A 15,474-nucleotide genomic window follows, 5' to 3' on the forward strand; every position below is an offset into this window, starting at 1 on the left:
ACGCATTGAATAATTGGATTCACTACATGGAACAACAGATATTACCACCAAAAAAATCCAAAGGAAGTTTTCTCTGAGGTGTCTTTCCTTTAGATTTTTTACTTGTAAAACATTTTTAACCCAGTCTTCACATACAGTGCATTCGTAAAGTATTCATACCACTTGACCTTTTCTACATGTTGTTATGTTACAGTTCTTTTGTTTCATCGATCTACACATAATACCCCATAATGACAAAACAAAAACAGTTTTTTGACATCAGTCTGAGGTCCTGAGCGCTCTGGAGCAGGTTATCATTAAGCATCTCTCTGTATTTTCTCCGTTCATCTTTCCCTCGATCCTGACTAGTCTCCAAGTTCCTTCTGTTGAAAAACATCCTCACAGCATAATGCTGCCACCACCGTGCTTCACCGTATGGATGTTACCATGTTCCTCCACACGTGACCTTTGGTTTGATTTTGATTTGATTTGGAATTCAGGCCAAAATCTTGGTTTCATCAGACCATAGAATCTTGTTTCTCATGGTCTGAGAGTCCTTCAGGTGCCTTTTGGCAAACTCCAAGCAGGCTGGCGTGTGCCTTTTACTGAGGAGTTGCTTCCGTCTGGCCACTCTACCATAAAGGCCTGATTGGTGGAGTGCTGGAGAGATTATTGTTCTTTTGGAAGGTTCTCCCATCTTCACAGAGGAACTCTGAAGCTCTGTCAGAGGCCCTTCTCCCCCGATTGAAGAAGACTCTTGGTGGTTCCAAATACATTTTCTTTGTCATTATGGGGTATTGTATGTAGACTGATGAGGAAATCAATTTTAATCCATTTTAAAATAAGGTTGTAACGTAACAAAATGGGGGACCTTCAGACGAGTCTTGTGAGGCCTCCGGGCATCTTAGAGCAAAACAACTAACATGTTCGTGAGAGTCTCATCTTTACACATATTAGTGTGTAGCCCAAACCTTTCTGATGCTACAGGCAGAAGTCGGCTCTACCGACAGCAGACAAACAAAAATGTGACATGACGGGAGAATGACCGTGTTTGGTTTACTCCAAATACTTGATCAGCTAAAATTCAGAAACAAAGTCTCTTTCACACATGATAAACTTGCCATACAGAATTTTAACTGAACTACAAATTTTGCACGGATGCATGGGACTGATTATGATGGCGTCAAAGCAGCAGAGCGCAGAACATAACAAGTGTATGGCAAGGTAGTGTATAATGTGAAGGCTACAGGTGGAAAATTAGGGCCTATCTTTAGATCTAGCCAGAGTGGACTTTAATAACATTTCCATATACAAGCCACTGTATTGTTATACTAGTGTATTACTTTCATATCTGATATAGCAACTGAATTAGACTATTCACATTACAACAAAAAGTTTCAATATCTCCATCCTCCACAACTCTGTCCACAATGAATGGTGGGTGGGTGGTGGGATTGTCACACCCTGATCTGTTTCACCTGTCTTGTGATTGTCTCCACTCCCTCCAGGTGTCGCTTATTATCCCTGGTGTATTTATCTCTGTGTTTCCTGTCTCTCTGTGCCAGTTTGTCTTGTATGTTTCTTAAGTTTTTTCCTGTACTCTTGCTTCTATTCTCTTTTGCTAGTCCTCCCATTTTTTTACCCTTGCCTGTTTTCTGGACTCTGTTTCCCCGCCTGCCTGACCATTCTGCCTGCCCTGACCTCGAGTATGCCTGCCACTCTGTACCTTCTGGACTCTGAACTGGTTTTGACCTTTTGCCTGTCCACAACCATTCTCTTGCCTACCCCATTTTGATTGTTTAATAAATATCAGACCCAAACCATCTGCCTCCCGTGTCTGCATCTGGGTCTTGCCTTGTGCCCTTATAGGGATGGTAGCCTAATACTGCGTCCAGCTCAAAATAACATGGGCATTGGGTTCTCCTGTTCCCAGCCCTGCTCAGACAGTTCTTGGACTTTCTGTGCAATGTTTTCAAATACCTGATTTTGCGCTGGCATTGGAAATGGGAACAGGATAACACTTTGTCTCTTATTCGAGACTATATATCTCAAATAAATATAGTTAAATACGTTATATACGTAATTCCGATGGCATTCGACCACATAGCCAGTAGGCACTTGCTTTCTAATGAAGTTCATGATCTTATTTCTGGAGGAATTGTAGAGGTATTGTTGGCCATAATTATTGCCTCAACTGGCCGGATTATTTCATTTTAGAGGGACATCCGTGACGGTAGCCAAATTTATATGCTTTCGTTATCACAATTAGTTTACACTTATTTATACTCATGCAAGACGCGTATTCGACTACCTCCCGAAGTGGTCAGGAAGATCTAATCACAATCACAAAACTATATTTTCTATGAGTGGCACTAAGAAACAAAGTCTTCACTTGTAAGTGAATTTAGAAGAATACCAGCATTGACAAATGTTTATCTTGGTTCTTTGTAAATACGCTACACTGCTTCCTGGAGAGGGGCGATCTGAAAAACAGTTAGTGGGGGAGATGCTGCACTGAACACAATAACATAACAGAATGACAGTAGTTAATCAATCATGGGAAAATGATGATAAGTTGAATGAGGCTGTTGAGTGGGAAGAGTCGCGCGCGCAGTAGGAGGCAAGACACAAGAGGTTTTTTTTCTTTTTTTTCTTATTTATTGACGCGTCTAATTCGCACGCACCTGGAAGTCTGGGTGGAGAAAACAAAGATTGCTACATTACCCAACGAAATAACTAAAACAAAGAAAGAGTGGGAAAATCCATGGGGGAATGGTTAGAAGGAAGATGGGGGAGACGTGTGGGCCATGCTAATGTTCGAGCATTTATCACCATTAGGAGGGTGATGGATGTCACTGAAAATCTCCCTCCCTGAGGAAGATGGACTCTCCACTGCTCCCTCTCTCCCTCCCTCCTTCCTACCCAGAGAAGACCTGCTGGAGGTAAACACAAAGAGAGAGGAGGGTGTCTCGCTCCGTCCCTCCTTCCCTCCCAGAGAAGACCTGCTGGAGGTAAACACAGAGAGAGGGGGTGTAGGGAGAGATAAAGAAAAAGAAGGAGAGGAAAGTAAAGAAAGAGAAAAAATATAGAGAAATGAAAGGATGTGGGGAAGTCTGTATTTCTCCTCTGGTGTATAAAAGGTAAAAGCAGAAGTAGTTGGAGATTCAGAGAGCTGAGCTATGAGCTGTGTGGTGTGTCCCTGCCGGGAGAGGAAGTGCCATCAGGACCTGGGGGTTTGGCAGACACTAACTCTCAGTCCCTGGGCTAAGCCTGGGATGCTTTCATTACACACGCCGCTTCTCAGGTGCCAATACTGCGCTGTCACAGGAGTGGTAGGCCAGGGGAGCAGGGATGACAGGGGGAGGAAGGAGAGGGAGGCAGGGGGGGTGTACCTAATTGGATGTGCCATATACACAGGAGTGGGCTGGAGAGAGGGTTGAAGAGTGGTCGGCGTGGTGGCGGTAGTACACTTCTCCGGTCAAAAGTAGTATACTATATAGGGAGTAGTATGCCATTTTGGACAGAGACTCATCTGCATTCTGCAACTGATCTCACAAACCCATGCCAACATTTTTCACAATTGAGTTTTTCCAATATCTTCTCCCACTCGCCATACTTTAACATAATTTGGTGATATCTGCTGTCTAAGAAAAGTGGAGAGCTTGGCAATATATACTTCATAATTCAAATTGAGATTCATTATTCTTAGCTTTTGTAGAGGTTTTAAGATATTAAACTTTGTCTTAATATACACTCTCATCCATGTCAATACTACGTTGTTTTTGCTGAGATTTCAAATGATATCTTACAGCATTTTAAAATATTTGTGAAAGCTACTAGAACACAATGGAAAGCAACACTGAAGCATGCATGAGAGCACCAGCTGTCCCGAACGACTGTGTGATCATACTCTCTGTAATTGATGTGAGCAAAACCTTTAAATAAGCCAAAATTCTCAAGGCCAGACAGGTTACGGGTTACCAAGACATGTTACCAGGACCTGTACTCAGAGCATGTGCGGACCAGCTGGCAAGTGTCTTCACTGACAGTTTCAACCTCTCCCTGACCGAGTCTGTAATACCTACATGTTTCAAGCAGACCGCCATCGTCCCTGTGCCCAAGAAAGCAAAGTAACATGCCTAAATGACGTCGGTAGCCATGAAGTGCTTTGAAAGGCCGGTCATGGCTCACATCAAAACCATCATCCCGGAAACCCTAGAACCACTTAAAATTGCATACCGCCCCAACAAATCCACAGATAATGGAATCTCAATTGCACTCCACACTGCCCTTTCCCTTCTGGACAAAAGGAACACCTATGTGAGAATGCTGTTCATTGACTACAGCTCAGGGTTCAACACCATAGTTACCACAAAGCTCATCACTAAGCTAAGGACTTTGGGTCTAAACACCTCCCTTCCTGACAGGCCGCCCTTCAACACATCATCACACTGATCCTCAATACCGGGGCCCCTCAGGGGTGCGTGCTTAGTCCCCTCCTGTACTCCCTGTTCACCCACGACTGCATGGCCAAGCATGACTCCAACATCATCACTAAGTTTGCTGAAAACACAACAGTGGTAGGCCTGATCACCGACAACGGTGTAGTGCCAGGACAACAATCTCTCCCTCAACGTGAGCAAGACAGAGGAGCTGATCGTGGACTACAGGAAAAGGAGGGCCGTACACGCCCCCATTCACATCGAATGGGATGTAGTGGAGCGGGTTGAGAGTTTCAAGTTCCTTGGTGCCGACGTCACCAACAAACTGTCATGGTCCAAACACACCAAGACAGTCGTTTCCCACTCAGGAGAGTGAAAAGATTTGGCACAGATCCTCAAAAAGTTCTACAGCTGCACCATCAAAAGCATCCTGACCGATTGCATCACCGCCTGGTATGGCAACTGCTCGCCATCTGACCGTGAGGCGCTACAGAGGGTAGTGCGTAAGGCCCAGCACATCACTGGGGCCAAGCTTCCTGCCATCCAGGACCTATATATTAGGCGGTGACAGAGGAAGGCCCAAAAAATTGTCAAAGACTCCGGTCCCCGAAGTCATAAACTGTTCTCTCTGTCCCACCCTGATCAGTTTCACCTGTCCTTGTTATTGTCTCCACCCCATCCAGGTGTCGCTTGTTTAACCCTGTGTTTCCTGTCTCTCTGTGCCAGTTCATCTTGTATGTTCCAAGTCAACCAGCGTGTTTTTCCTGTGCTCCTGCCTTTTCTATTCTCTTTTACTAATGCTCCCGGTTTTGACCCTTGCCTGTTTTCTGGACTCTGTACCCGCCTGCTTGACCATTCTGCCTGACCTGACCTCGGGCCTGCCTACCACACTGTACCTCCTGGACTCTGAACTGTTTTTGACTTTTTGCCTGTCCACTACCATTCTCTTGGCTACCCCTTTTAGATATAATAAATATCAAAGACTCAAACCATCTGCCCCGTGTTTGCATCTGGGTCTCGCCTTGTGCCCTTATACTCTTTGCTACCTCACGGCAAGTGGTACAGGAGCACCAAGCCTAGGTCCAAAAGTCTCCTTAACAGCTTCCACCTCCAAGCCATAAGACTGCTGAACAATTCATCAATTGGGCACCTGGACTATTTACATTTACACTGCCCTCTCCTTTTGTTTTACTCTGCTGCTACTCACTGTTTATTATCTATGCATAGTCACTTTACCTATGGCCTACATGTACAAATTACCTCGACTAACCTGTACATCCGCACATTGGCTCCGTACTGGTACCCCCTGTATATATCCTCATTATTGTTATTTTATTGTGTTGCTTTTAAATACATTTTTTACTTTAGTTTAATTAGTACATATTTTCTTAACTCTATTTCTTAAACTGCATTGTTGGTTAAGGGTTTGTAAGTAAGCATTTCACGGTAAGGTCTATACCTTTTGTATTCGGCACGTGACAAATAAAATGTGATTTAATTTGATATTTTACTACAAGTTACAGCGGACATATTCCCCAGTGTTTTTGTTCCATTCTTTCTATTCGATGTATTTCTATCTTGCATGATTAATTAATTCCAGAGCACTCGAAGTGAATCTCAGCCATTATACAAATATTAGCTTTTTGCCCCAATAATGGCTTTTTGTATTAAAAATAACAACTTGCACACAAGTGCAATCGCAACTCAATCAAGTATAGGCTATTTCCAACCTAACTATTCATTCTCTAATTATTATCCTATCCAATGTTTTATGTTATCCTCTCTGTTGAGTTCTCTGTGTTTTGGCTACATAGTGAAAGTTAGTGTTTTGAATGTCACACTGCCAGTTAGTTACAATCTCCTTTGTGCCTCTGAAGAGTCCGCCCCCAGCGTTTGCCTTCTTCCATTATCATCTCCAATAGAGAATTATTATCTCTGGAAAGCTGTTTGATTAGTTTTCCATTGATGCATGCGCACAGATGCACTCACACATTCTGCGCACGGGCAATGCCTACACACTGGCAATGCACATACAAACACACGTCCACTAGTACGCGCACGCACACACACACACACACACACACATCTCTAGGCTGCACCTGCGAGAGCAGCTTTGCCAACACCATTAGTGTGTAATGAGCTTTCTATAGCCCTGCTAGCAGCAGCAGAGGGCTGGGGTCATGACCTCTCTCCCCACAGGCTCACCTGTAGACACACAGGGAATGATGATGTGGATCTGGCTACATGCTGCACATTACAGAGGTCAGAGTAAGGTTCAACACACGACCACACCATACAACTCAATACACTATACAGTATACTGCAATAGAACTACGTACCAAAATAAGCAACGTGATACAGCCTAATAGAGAACTGCTATTCGTAATGAAATATTATACACAGTTTGTTCTATTGGTAAATAGAACAGGTCATCTATTAGTCTTTGTTAGGTAAAGCCCCGCCTTATCTCAGCTCACTGGTCACCATAGCAGCACCCACCCGTAGCAAGCGCTCCAGCAGGTATATTTCACTGGTCACCCCCAAAAGCCAACTCCCCCTTTGGCCGCCTTTCCTTCCAGTTCTCTGCTGCCAATGACTGGAACGATTGCAAAAATCACTGAAGCTGGAGATTTATATCTCCCTCACTAACTTTAAGCATCAGCTGTCAGAGCAGCTTACCGATCATTGCACCTGTACATAGCCCATCTGTAAATAGCCCACCCAACTACCTCATCCCCATGTTGTTATTTTATTATTTTGTTCCTTTGCACCCCAGTATCTCTACTTGCACATTCATCTTCTGCACATCTATCACTCCATTGTTTAATTGATAAATTGTAATTATTTCTCCATTGTGGCATATTTATTTCCTTACCTCCCTAATCTTACTTCATCTGCACACACTGTATATAGATTTTTCTGTTGCGTTATTGGCTGTACATTTGTTTATCCCATGTGTAACTCTGTGTTGTTTGTGTCACACTGCTTTGCTCTATCTTTGCCAGGTCGCAGTTGTAAATGAGAACTTGTTCTCAACTGGCCTACCTGGTTAAATAAAGCTGAAATAAAATAAATAAAATAAATATAGTCCTAGTACTTAAACCCCAGTGAAGGTATCAGTTGAATTAGTTTTTGTTGTAAAGTCACCACTGACCTCATGCTACTGAAGTCATGCCACATTCTATATACTAATTACCTAGTATATAGAAACCTGTGAATTTTTTTTTTAATACATTTTGAGCTTCGGCTAACGCTAATTGCTAACTCTATATGACATGCTGTTGCTGTGGATGGGGAGGCCGGGGAGGCCGCAGGTTAACATTAATTGTCATGAATCTTGCCCTGGAGGCAGAACTGAGCAATTTCTGCTAGATGGACCAGCAGCAAAGTCAAAATTGGATATATTGTAATAAAAGGGTGGTCTTAATTTAAGGTTAGTGTTAGGCATTAAAGTTAGCAGTGTGGTTAAGGTTAGGGTTAACGTTAGGGTTAGATTGTAAATCAGATTTTATGACTTTGTGGCTGTGCCAACAAGTGACCATTCTGTAGAGCTGCCTCCAGAACAAGATTCATGACAATAAATAGCAACCTGTGTGGAGGCCACTCAGGGAAAGGTCAGCAATGACAGCATTTTAAGGTTGCTTCCTAATGAGAAGGGGATACATGATGCAGGACCATACGTCCATAGATTTGAATCTAGCATTTTATTGCAGAGTCTGAATGCCCAAGATGGGTTGGAAGTGCCTGTGTGTAGGTGTTCAGGAGTGAGGGCGAGAAGGAGAGAGGGAGTGAGGAAGAGAAAGAGAGAGGGAGAGAGGAAGAGAAAGAGAAGTTTGCATTCATGTGGGAGCTTTTAGTAAGTGTTCATGTGTATTGCATACAACTGCATACAACATGATGTTTAGCATATGACAAAGAGTTCCCTGTGTAAATTAGATGGACAGTAAGATGGTTTGAAATTGAATTCGATATTTTAATTGAACGGTCTTCACATTTGTGCGTGAACAGGCTACACGTTTTGGCCAAACAAGTGACTATGTGAGGGGTAGCCTGCAGCCATGTAACTCCAGCTGACCTTTCTCTGTTGTGTGAGCGAGCTGCTCCATGCCGTCACAATGAGGATCATACACTACTGTTAGTCTCTCTGTGACAGTAATGGCTGCTGCTGCTGAGGGATTCATCATTCTTCTATCTGCCATTTAGGATCCCCCTCTCTACACTAAAGCCATCCCTCTTCATCTGAATAATTGGCCTGGCATGAGGGAATCTGATTTCCAAAACTATAGGTTGTTATAATATGGAGTTGAAAGGTTACTGTTATAGTATATGCTTATGTATTGTAGAGGAACAACATACCCCTAGTATTCATGCATTCTCATTCATTCCAAGTTTGAAACGGTGTTAACATTCTGTGAATTACTTGATAAGCTAAGATGGATGATGTTGCAGGGTTGATCTCCCAGCCTCCCCCATAGCATGTCCTCCTTTTTCCTCTCATCCCTCTTGTTTCTTTCAATACTAACCCTCCCTCTGTTTTAGCCACTTGATCACATGATCTTCCTCTAACTTCCTCAACCAGGCCTAGTTTGATCTGTGTAGGACATAGGCCTAGACTTCACCATTGAAACAAACTTTATCAGACATTTTCATACCTTGTTAGTGTCCTAAAGTCCAGCTGTGTCCTGAGGTGTTTTCATTAGTCGGGTTTACATTGCAAAATGTATGGTCAGTTGCCATTGCAACGGAAACCGTTTACTCCTAACGAAAATGTTTCGCAACAAATACGATTGTTTCTATTGGACAAATTCAGGTAGGTCCCTTCCCATTTCGTTTTGTTTTCTTCCGTTTGGTTCCTAGAGCTAACAGTAAACGGTTTTCGTTGCGAAACAATTTCCAACAGACGAAACGTTTTGCAACTAAATCCGAATAATGAATACACTGCAGGTCCCACTGGATATATTCCATAAACAACTCTGGTGTCTTGACTGCCATATGGGATGGATAAAAACAATTGTACCATGTAATTCTTGCATAATTGTAGCAAATTTTGCAACAAAAAGTCAGCTAGCAAATAACAAGTTGAAACTTTAACTGCTAATGTCACGGATCCCTCCAGAACTTTCATTACGCACACCTGTCCCCTAATCCCACTGATTAGTACTTGTATAAGTGTGCCCTTTGGTTTCCATTGGGGGGTCGAATATTGTTACAATGTCTGTTGGTTGTTGCGTGTGAGTACCTGTGCTGTGTGTTTTGGGCTTTCGTGCTCTTGTGGATTGATCAGATGATTACGGGTCTCATCCCAAGTGCTAATCATTGTGTGCGTGTGTTATTTATTCAAGGTACTCCTCACTCTTCTGTTTGCGTTCAACCCTGTGTTTTTTGTAGTGTTTGTTTGGTCTTCGTCCCCGTGCTTTTACATGGCACGCCGTGATTTGGGTATAATAAAGACTCCTATTACGCAGTCCTGTGTCTGTCTCCCGATCCTTCATGCCAGCGTGACAGCTAAGCTGCACGTCTTTTTATTTTACTTCATATATCCACTTTGTTTGTTCAATTTAGCTGTTATTCAGGGTTGGGGGGGGGGTAGATCAGCTTTAATATTGCAGATAGATTGTGTCTTCTATCAATGTAATAATCTGCCTAATTTCCAATCCCCCATATTTAGCTAATATTAGTTAAAGATTTAGATTTGCTTCCTTTTTTTGACTGTGTTCCTGCAAATTTCTGTTCTAGCGGTAATTGGGACAGATCTCGCGGGAATATGATGAGGTTTTGTGGTAATATGACTAAAAACAGGAATCACATTTGACTCTGTAATGGTCCAAACTGTAATCAACGCTAAATGGATGAAACTAAATTGATGCATAGATTTGAGGATGGAGAACAACACAAGTACAACTAGTTTAAGAGTTCAGCTTTCAACCTTTGTTAATTGAATCATTTGCTAACTAAATCATTTGCTAACTGAATCATTTGCTAACTGAATCATTTGCTAACTGAATGTTTTGTGCAATTGTGACAATTCAGACAATTGTGCTCAATTTCTTCAGGACATCAAGACTGCAGAGTTTAAATGTATAGCCTATAGAATAAATGCCGAAGGACTCAGTTTAACTTCTGAAAACATCTGATAAAGTTGGTTTCGAAGGCGAAATATCTCTTTTAGATAAAGTTATATGGAGCATCATGGTCTCCTAAACAAGAAAGAACCCAGTGGGGCAGGTATATAGAGGGAAGGTGGACTCAGACGCAGATCTAACTGTCAAAGCAGTTGTCTCAGATAGAGGGAGAGATTGGAGAGGAGAGGCAGGAAAGTGGAGGAGAGAGTAAAAGACATTGGCCCTTTTTATCAGCTGACAGATAAGCTGAAGCTGATTACAACAAGGGATTTATCCAGAGAGAGAGAGAGAGAATATTCACTCTTCACACCCTAATTGACAAACAAACCAAAACAAAGGCAAAGTTTTCTCATGATTTTTTTATTTAAAAAAAGCTTTCGATTCAATTTGGCATAATGGTCTGCTATACAAATTGATGGAAAATGGTGTTAGGGGAAAAACATACGACATAAAATCCATGTACACATGCTCGGGGGGGGGGGGGGGGGGCAGGGATGCAGCTTAAGCCCCACCCTCTTCAACATATATATCAATGAATTGGTGAGGGCACTAGAACAGTCTGCAGCACCCGGCCTCACCCTACTAGAATTTGAAGTCAAATGTCTACTGTTTGCTGATAATCTGGTGATTCTGTCCCAAACCAAGGGCAGTAAATAGATATTCCTTGCTATTGAGAAAGACCACGAAGGCAGACCTGGCTCTTAAGAGAAAACAGGCCATGTACACACTTCCCACAAAATGAGGTGGAAACTAAGATGTACTTCCTAACCTCCGACCAAATGTATGACCATATTACAGACACAAAAACTCAGCAAGAAAATAAATGTCCTCTCACTGTCAACTGCGTGTAAATGTGTAAATATGTGTATGAACATTACAAGATTCAACAGCTGAAACATAAACTGAACAAGTTCCACAGACATGTGACTAACAGAAATTGAATAATGTGTCTCTGAACAAAGGGGGGGGGGTCAAAATCAAAAGTAACAGTCAGTATCTGGTGTGGCCACCAGCTGCATTAAGTACTGCAGTGCATCTCTTCCTCATGGACTGCACCAGATTTGCCAGTTCTTGCTGTGAGATGTTACCCCACTCTTCCACCAAGGCACCTGCTACTTCCCGGACATTTATGGGGGGAATGGCCATAGCCCTCACCCTCCCATCCAACAGGTCCCAGACGTGCTCAATGGGATTGAGATCCGGGCTCTTCGCTGGCCATGGCAGAACACTGACATTCCTGTCTTGCAGGATATCACGCACAGAACGAGCAGTATGGCTGGTGGCATTGTCATGCTGGAGGGTGATGTCAGGATGAGCCTGCAGGAAGGGTACCACATGAGGGAGGAGGATGTCTTCCCTGTAATGCACAGCATTGAGATTGCCTGCAATAACAACAAGCTCAGTCCGATGATGCTGTGACACACCGCCCCTGAAGATGACGGACAATTCCACCTCTAATTCGATCCCGCTCCAGACACCAGATCTCGGTGTAAAGCTTATTCCTTCGACGATAAACGCGAATCCGACCATCACCCCTGGTGAGACAAAACCGTGACTCGTCAGTGAAGAGCACTTTTTGCCAGTCCTGTCTGGTCCAGCAATGGTGGGTTTGTGCCCATAGGCGATGTTGTTGCCGGGGATGTCTGGTGAGGACCTGCCTTACAACAGGCCTACAAGCCTTTAATCCAGCCTCTCTCAGCCTATTGCGGACAGTCTGAGCACTGATGGAGGGATTGCCACTTAGGCCACCTCACTAGAACACGTAATAGTGAGGTGGCCTTAGAACTGCTCTCTTTTATGATAAGCCACCTTAGTGTCATATCTGCCATCTCTGTTCCATTTCTTATCCAACATACACAATTTATTTACACATTGCGATTTAATGTCAGCTTATATAAAATTGGATAGTTACAGCCACTCTTGCAATTTGATAAACAATTTCACACATATATGCTCATGCACATATTTGAACTCATTAGCAGTGATCAGTTAGATACATAAAAGATGATTCAACTTTTCAGATAAATCAGTTTTTTGTGTTCCAAACTCCGTTCAAGTTTACCAAGATAAGGCCTCTCCACTTGTGTATTCTATCCATGCTTATCGGAGGGCTCCACTGCTGCCTGTCAGAATATTTTATCGCTTGGCGATTCCAGAACGTGATCTCGTTCATCATGCTGTTTCTTCCACGGCATACATTTGTTTTTACAAAGTAGACCATTTCAACAAGAAGCCACACTCAAACAGGGAGCTATCCAAACTAGTCCGGCTTCACAGACACGCAGGACAGAGCCATGATTTTAAGATAAGAGCCTGTGGTTGTTTAAGGATGAATCTTCTCTGTTCTCAGGCTTGATAGTGTCATTGAACTGTTTAAAAAAAAATTACAAATAGTAAATAAACCCAGTGATTTCACAATGATTTATTGGATTGCATCTCACATGTTATGATTTCCAGACTGTTGAACCATATTTCTGAAATTCTGAACACTTTTCTTTCGAAATATTAAAGCTCTATAGTGGCTATGCAGTACCTGTTGTGCTGTCAGAATCTCTCTCTCTGTGTCTCTCTGTGTCTCTCTGTGTCTCTCTGTGTCTCTCTGTGTCTCTCTGTGTCTCTCTGTGTCTCTCTGTGTCTCTCTGTGTCTCTCTGTGTCTCTCTGTGTCTCTCTGTGTCTCTCGGTCTCTCTCTGTCTCTGTATATCTCTGTCTCTCTCTGTCTCGCTGTCTCTGTCTCTGTCTCTCTCTGTCTCTCTGTCTCTGTTTCTGTCTCTCTCTGTCTCTGAAATGACACACTCTAATTGTTTTATGTTTTTGACATTTTGTCAGGAAATGCAGCTCTGTCTCAGGTTCTGCTGTTGTGCAGTGATTGTACAGCCTTTCCTCTACAGGGAGCCATGTTTTCCTTCTCAATGGCAAGGCTGTGCTCACTGAGCCTGTACTTTGTCAAGGTTTTTCTAAGGTTTTGATCAGTAACCATGGTCAAATAGTTAGCCACGGTGTACTGTCGATTTAGGGCCAGATAGCACTGCATTTTGCTTTGTGCTTGTGCTTTTGTTTCCCAATAAGCAATGTAGTTTTTTTTGACTGTGTTGTAATTTGGTTTATTCTGATTGATTGGATGTTCTGGTCCTGAAGTTTGTGAACTCAGCCCCAGGACCAGTTGGATGAGGGGACTCTTTTCTTTGCTCAGCTCTTGACATTGCAGGGCTTGGTAATGTTTCCACAACTTAATTGCTCTTTTTTGAGTTTTTATTATTAGTGGATATTGGACTAATTCTGCCCTGCATGCATTGTTTGTAGTTTTCCTCTGGACATGTAGGAGAATCTTACAGAACTCCGCATGCAGGGTTTCAATGGGGTGTTTGTCCCATTTGATGAAATCTTGTTTTGCAAATGGACCCCACACCTCGCTGCCATGAAGTGCAATTGGTTCAATGACACATTCAATTCGTTTTAGCCAAATTTTAATAGGTATTTCAATTTGAATTTGTTTTTTTAATGACGTAGAATGCCCTGCGTGCTTTCTCTCCCAGTTCATTCACTGCCTCATTAAGGTGTCCAGTTAAGCTTATTTTTAAACCTAAGTAATGGTAGTATTTGCAGTACTCTATATATTTTGTACCAATTGAGAACTTTGGTCTAATTCCCTGAGATCTGGATCTTCTCCTTCTCATTATTTTAGTATTTTTTGGGTTTACTGCAGGGCCCAGGTCTGGCAGTACTGTCCTAGCAGGTCCAGGCTCTGCTGTAGGCCATGTGCTGTGGATGACAGCAGGCATAGGTCATCTGCGAAGAGCAGGCATTTAACCTCTAAATTGTGGAGACTAACACCAGGGGCTGAGTAGTTTTCTAGAATAGTGGCCAATTCGTTGATGTAAATATTAAAGAGTGCAGGGCTCAGATTGCAACCCTGGCGAAGGCCCTGCCCCTGGTTAAAGAATTCTGTTATTTTCTTGCCAATTTTAATGCTGCACGTATTGCCAGTATACATTGATTTAATTAGGTCATATGTTTTACCCCCTACACCACTTTCAATAACTTTGTAGAACAGTCCTGTATGCCAAATAGAATCAAATGTTTTTTGGAAGTCGATAAAGCAAGCGTATATTATGGTATTATTTTGGTCGACATGTTTATCTATCAGGGTGTGTAGGGTGTAAATATGATCAGTTGTGCGATGTTTTGGTATAAATCCAATTTGGATTTTACTCAAGACATTGTGCTTTTTAAGGAAGTTTAAAACTCTTACATTTATAATACTACAGAAAACCTTCCCCAGGTTACTGTTCACACAAATGCATCTGTAATTGTTAGGGTCAAATTTGTCTCCGTTCTTAAGGATTGGGGTGATGAGTCCTTGATTCCAGATGTCAGGGAAATAACCTACACTCAGGATCAAATTATACAGTTTTAATATAGCCAATTGAAATTTTGCACTAGTGAGTTTGAGCATCTCATTTAGGATGCCATCAGGTCCGCATGCTTTTTTAAATTTGAGGGCCTGAAGTTTCTTATAGAGCTCCTGGTCAGAATCTCTCTCTCTCTCTCTGTCTCTCTCTGTCTGTCTCTCTCTCTGTCTCTCTCTCTCTGTCTCTCTGTCTCTCTCTCTGTCTCTCTCTCTGTCTCTCTCTCTCTCTATCTCTCTCTCTCTCTCTCTCTCTGTCTCTCTCTGTCTCTCTGTCTTTCTCTCTGTCTGTCTGTCTGTCTCTGTCTATCTCTCTCTCTCTCTCTCTCTCTCTTTCTCTCTCTCTCTCTCTCTCTCTGTCTCTCTCTCTGTTTGTGTAGCTGTCCGACCGTATGAGGGTGCATGTTTGAGTGAATGGTAGGGCCTAGTATAAATTTATGCTTTTACAGGGGATTTCATGTAATACTTAAACAGACAAAAATATACAGGCCTTTAAATAACCCAGAGGAATACAGACATCTCAT

The sequence above is a fragment of the Salmo trutta genome, chromosome 13, assembly GCF_901001165.1.
Source record: "Salmo trutta chromosome 13, fSalTru1.1, whole genome shotgun sequence".
NCBI lineage: Eukaryota > Metazoa > Chordata > Actinopteri > Salmoniformes > Salmonidae > Salmo > Salmo trutta.